The following is a 5,897-nucleotide window of genomic DNA, read 5'->3' as shown; positions in this document are numbered from 1 at the left end:
CGGAAAACCCAGCACAGTTTGATAGTAGGGTCCTTATAGATACCAGGTCTTTGTAGGAAGACAGACACCAGGCAGGTCTGTGCCCTCTTTCACTTGCTACTTGATGGCTCTGCATCACCTGAGGTCTCTTGCAGCAAGGCTGTCACCAAGGCAGCCCCTGAGCCTTGGGCTTCATACTTTGAACCTAAATAAACCTTGTTTCTTTATAAAGTACATAGACTCAGGAATTTCATTATAATAACAAAAAAATGGGTTAACAGAGCAAAAATCACTCCACCATTAGTGCAGAGAACCAGTTTCGTGTGAGTGTTTGATGTCAGAGCTGATAGGACTGTGATTTTTTTAAGGCTCCCTGAATGTTCTGGTGCAGAAGAAGGACATTCTGGAGATAAGGCCCGAGAGAAGCATGAAACAGCCATCCTAAAGTCACACGGAGCGACACTTGTGAGCTGAAGGACAAATGCTTCCAGTTCTTGCTGGTCCTTATGCAGGAATCCTGCCGCTGAGGCCCACAGTCCCCTTGCTTTGGATCAATGGCAGTGCATTGTTCTCCATAAGACCTCCCGCCCAGGATGGCTGAATGAAACAGTTGGCACTTTTCGACACAGGCCCATTGTGCTTCTGCCTCCAGCCCCCTTACATTGTTCCTTGGAATGTTCTTCCTCCACCTCATATCACCCAAGGGCTGCTGTCCCCAAGGCTGTCCAGCCTCCAGATCAGATTGTCTATCAGCCCTCTTCCAACGGAGCAGTCAGCAGCAATCTTCACACTCTAGACCAGCAATTGGTTGGTCCACACATCCTTCTCGTCTTATCTTGTGCTCTCTACCACATCCTAGCTGCAGGTTTGCATGCCTGCCCACCCTTGTCACCTGCCTAAGGAATAGCTGTCATGCCTGGGTTCTTTGTATTATAAATGTCAGAAGTACACACCGACAAACATCATACACAGGAGTGAAGGCAAAATCCAAGACTGGGACCCTTCTTTCAAGCTCCCACCCTCTCTCTGGACTGACCCCATAAAAACTGTCTCCACAGAAGCAGTCTCCTGCCCCAGTAGGCACTAACAATACAAACAGATGTTTCAGGGTATCACCACAAGGCAGGCTCCTTCTGGTATCTGGAAGGTCTGGGGGAGGGGTGCTGCTGGGCATGCTACGCAGTGTACACTGTAGCCCCTGAAACAAAATGAGAACAGTGCTGAAGTGGCTGAAGTCACTGTTGACATGCTTTTGATACACGAAATTCAAACTGACAGACAGGCTGTGTGGAGCTGGATCCCATCAGGAAGTACATTGCTTGGAATTGGTTTTCTCCACCCCAGCCTCGCCCTCCTGTTTCTCTCTGGGGTAGTCCCAGAGGCTTAGAGAAGGTCCCTGGCTAGGAAGAGGACGTCAAGGGTGTCCCTTCAAGGGGTGGAGGGCACATGTTCTCATATCAGAGGTTGAATAAGAAGATGTTGTGCATATTATTTGAATGTGTATATTATCGTTTAAAGAGAAATATGACAGGTAAGTTCCAGGTGGTTTAAGATCCCTTTGATATGCTGTACTTCTTCACTCTGCCTCCCCCCATCAACTCATCTGGGGGCCAGGGCTCTTCCCCTCCCCCACCTCTACCCATATCCACTCCCTGCAAAACCCCTATATGGGTCCGTCTGTCCCCTTGTTGGGGCCCCATCAGACTGGTGGGTTGAGCTACTAAGACAAGCAAAGGTGTTTTCAGTTGGGACTATTTCCTGTGCCAGCTACTAAGGTTAGAGGTCCTCAGCCTTCCTAATGCTGTGACCCGTTACTACAGTTCCTCGTGTGGTGGAGACCCAGCCCCCAACCTACTTTGTTTTGCTACTTCATAGCTGTAACTTTGCTGCTCTTAGAAAGTGTAATGTAAATATCTGATACACAGGCTAGCTGGTATGTGTGTGACCCCTTTGGGGGTCGCAACCCTCATGGTCTCAGTTTTACCAGGTGCTTAGCAAGGATGGAGTCTCAGGTCTGAGTGGTCAAGGAGAGTCTCCTTCATTAGCAGGGTCAATGAAGAGAATTTGTTTTCCAGGTGCCTTTCCCAGGCCCCACTGAACATTAGTAATGATGCCCGTGTGTGGAGTACCTACATGCGTCAGACACTGTGGTGTGCAAGTCACACACACACACACACACACACACACACCGCCATCAAGCCTCCGTGCCAGCAGGCTCCTGCATTTGGGCCCCTCCAGCCCTTTCAAGCACACCTGGAGTGCCTCCAGCTATTGTCTATGGCCACCTGATCCACAAGGGGGTCCAGCAGAAACCAAGCTTCTGGCTCCACGGGCATCTTGCACTTAGCGTTCCTGAAAAATACCTCTGTGGGAAGAGTTTTGGCAAATCAAATCATAAGTGCCATGGAATCAATTCTTCGAGACTCACTGCTGTGCGGCCCAGCCCCGGAAAGCAAGAAACACCCCGCTATGAGCAACTGAATTTCAACATCTGTGGCCTGTCATCAGGTTTTGTTTTGTTTAGTTTGTCTTTTTTTTTTTTTTTTTTTTTTAAACTGGGTGTTATTATACAGCCCAGGATGGCCTCAAACTCATGACTGTAGCCTCAGCTGACCCTGAACCAGCCATCCACCTTCCTCAGAAATCTCCGTGCTGCAACCACAGGTGTGTACCATGCCTGGCTTCCCTTTGCTTTCTTCCATCATCTTTAGAGTGGAGGCCAAGTGCAGTCACACGCCAAACAGTTTTGCAGAACTTAAAAAAAAAAAAAAAAAAAAAAAAAAAAAAAAAAAAAAAACCTAAGAAAAAACTCTGATAAGCCAGCGGGCATTCCTGACCCTCCCTGAACATCCTCCCGGCTGAATTCCAGCCTCCGCTTTTCTCAGGACGCCCTTGGGCTCTGCAGATGGGGAGGAAGAAGGTTCAGGACCAGCTAAGGGTATAATCTCCATCCCGCAGTCAGAAATATGCAAAAATCAGAGAACTCCGTGCCAGCGATGACCCAGAATCCACAGGGCACCCAACGGTGAGAAGCTTATCCACACCTGCACACCGCCGCTCCAAACTGCACCTTGGACTGTGTGAGGCAGTGAGCGTCGGCAGTGAGCGTCGGCAGTGTGCGCACCTCTCACAGTGACCTGAAGAACGCTAGGGTGTGAGGTACCAGCAACTCCACATAGGAACAGAGGGTGCTTCCCCCCCCCCCCCACCCCCCACCCCCCGGGTAAAAACTTGCTCTGTCCCTAACCAGAAAGATCTGAGGGAGACATTTCCCTTCAGGCCCTGGGTGGGGCAAGAAACCCAGGGGAACAGAGCTTACTTTTCTGGTTACAGTACAGATGCTGTAATTAGCACCGTAATTAACCATTACAGGAAGTAGTCATCCTCCCACAGACAGGACCAACATATAAAGAAAAAAACAAAGCAAAACCGGATGCTGCTACCTGGGATTGCTCCCTGTCGGCACTGTGCGTCTGGGGATGCACTTCTGAGGAAGTGTCTTGAAGATGTTTTGCCCTCAGAAAGTCAAAAGGGAAATGCCGGGGCTGAGGGGAAAGTAGGGCGATGGCTCGGTGAGTGGGTGAGAGGTCATGGTCTACAATCATAAGAGCTGAGTTCGAATCCCCATACACCACAAACACTTACACATACAAAGAAAATTCTGCTTAAAAAAAATTGTATGTGTTCGTGTGTATAATATATACAAGAGGGGGTGTGCACATGTATGCCCACACATATGAAGCCAGAAGTTGGCACAGTCTCCCCATTCTTTCTTAGTTTTTGAGACTGGGTACCTCACTGAACCTAGAGCTCTCTGATTTGATGAGACTGACTGGCCAGTGATCCTTCTGCCTCCATCTTCCCAGTGCAGCTTTTATGTGGATTCTGGGCGTCAATATGCGCAGCAAGTATTTTGCCAATGAACTATCTCCCCAGAGCAATGGTGCTTTCTTTATCTGGTGCTGTTCAGGCTGCGGGCATGAAGAAGGGCAGACCTTTGCTCCCTCTTAGTACTGCTTCTCTGTGGTCCGAGACATTGCTGTGGCTTGTGGAAAGACATGCTAGACAGAGCTGTCATCTCCCTGTCAGCAACAACACGGGAAGGATCCAAATAGCGCCCGGGAGAGTGGCCCTGCTATGCTTGAGGCTGCAAAGGAAGGAATGTAGCCGGCCACATTCATTTCCTTCTTTGATTTTTGAGAGGCCAAGTTTCATTTCCCTAAAGGACATGAGGACTCGCACAGCCTACCCTTGGTAGGAGCAGGGGACAAAGCTCTAAGCTTTGGAGCAGAGTATGCAGACTTAAGATTCTGAAAACCTCACAGGCCTGAAGATGTTCTGCCTTGTGGCCACACACCTCAGTGATGCAGGGGTGAGGTGGGATAGCGCTGGGGTACACTTGTGTAGGGAAGATCTAGTTCACATTCTTCAGAGCTGTGTCTCAGTAGCAGGAATCAGCTACCCCTTCAAGCCTCTGGTGCATTTTGGCTGGACATGAAGCCTTTCTTATCCGTGTGGCTATAAATGTCTGGAGGAAGTGAGTCGATCCTGGCTGATGGACTCACATCCACAGTTTCTCCACAACACCATGGCTGCTTGGAGTACACTTCCCCAGCAGGTCAGCAGGGCCAACAGTGCAGGCCAGTGCCTAGGCAGGGCCCCACAGTTAGCCCCACCGCCCCGCCCAGCCCCACCCAACCCCTGTCCTTGAAGCTATTGGCTGCACCTTCATTCAGATGGAGAGCTAAAGTGTTGGTGACTCCAACCGGAAGAGCCCCTAGCTGCCAAATCAGCTAGCAGGATGGGGTCACCAATTAAATGCAGAGAAACCAGATCCAGATCGTGGCGGCCGATAGAGACCTGCATGACGGTGCCATGGAGATCAGTCACCGGACTGAATCAGCATAGCATCTATTATGGATGACGTTTGCCAAGCCAGAGAGATGAATTGAGTGCTTTATCTTGAGCCAGTGACAGAGATGCATGACTAGGATTGCACCAGATCAATCCAGAGCCAATAAGTCATGGCATCCAAGGGTTCGTCACAGCTGAACACTGGGCCTGGAGATGGCTTGCTGTGTAAGCATGAAGACCCGGGTTCAAATCCCCACAAGTTGGCCAGGTAGTACACACCTATACAGCCAGATGAGAAGTGGAGACAGAGGGATTCCTGGAAGCTTTGGGGCCAGCAGCGTGGCAGACAGAGTGAACAGCAAGGAATCCATCTCAAGAAAGGAGGAAGGGAAAGGACCAACACCTTAAGGTTGTCCTTGGACCTCCATGCTATAACACAAACATGCCTCCACACACACTTACACACACACACACACACACACCATATACACACAAAACTATATATACTATATACCTATATAACTACACAAACCTAACCACACACATGCATATGCCAAATGCACATAACTATGAATACCATACACAAATAGACTTAACTATATACCACACATATCTACATTGATCACACACATAACTACACAAACTATACACACATACATACACACACATAGCTGTACATATCACATACCCCTACAATACACACAAACACATAAGCCACACACCACACACACATAACCACAAATACACATACCTTCACAGGCAAGCATGGAAACGTGCAAAAACACGAGCATGCACACACATGCATAAGTACACAAACCAGCCCAGATCACCTACACATATGTACTCACACAGATAAACCCTCATGCAGTGTGTAACTCACACAGTTACACACTCTCACGGGTACACATAGGCAGGACATCCTTCAGCTCCTCTTTATGAAGCTATAGTGACTGCTCCTTTTTGTGTCAATGTCAAACACCATGGAATGACCATTAGAATACTCAGAAGGAAACAGAAATTGTTAGGAGGGAATATGTTCAATGGTGATATTGGAGTCAGAGATG

General features: G+C 48.8%; 1 long non-coding RNA gene across 1 annotated transcript; it reads right to left on the bottom strand.

Moving 5' to 3' along the window:
- Positions 1–288: 288 nt before the first annotated feature.
- Positions 289–3,504, bottom strand: Gm39565. The gene is made up of 3 exons (XR_876405.1): positions 3,423–3,504; positions 2,233–2,344; positions 289–1,177 (listed from the first exon to the last, which is right to left on the bottom strand). It is a non-coding gene; the product is annotated as a predicted gene, 39565 (long non-coding RNA).
- Positions 3,505–5,897: the final 2,393 nt, after the last annotated feature.

This window comes from Mus musculus, chromosome 17 (assembly GCF_000001635.26).
Source record: "Mus musculus strain C57BL/6J chromosome 17, GRCm38.p6 C57BL/6J".
NCBI lineage: Eukaryota > Metazoa > Chordata > Mammalia > Rodentia > Muridae > Mus > Mus musculus.
The sequence above is the reverse complement of the archived record's forward strand: the minus strand, read 5'-3'. Positions and strand labels throughout refer to the sequence as shown.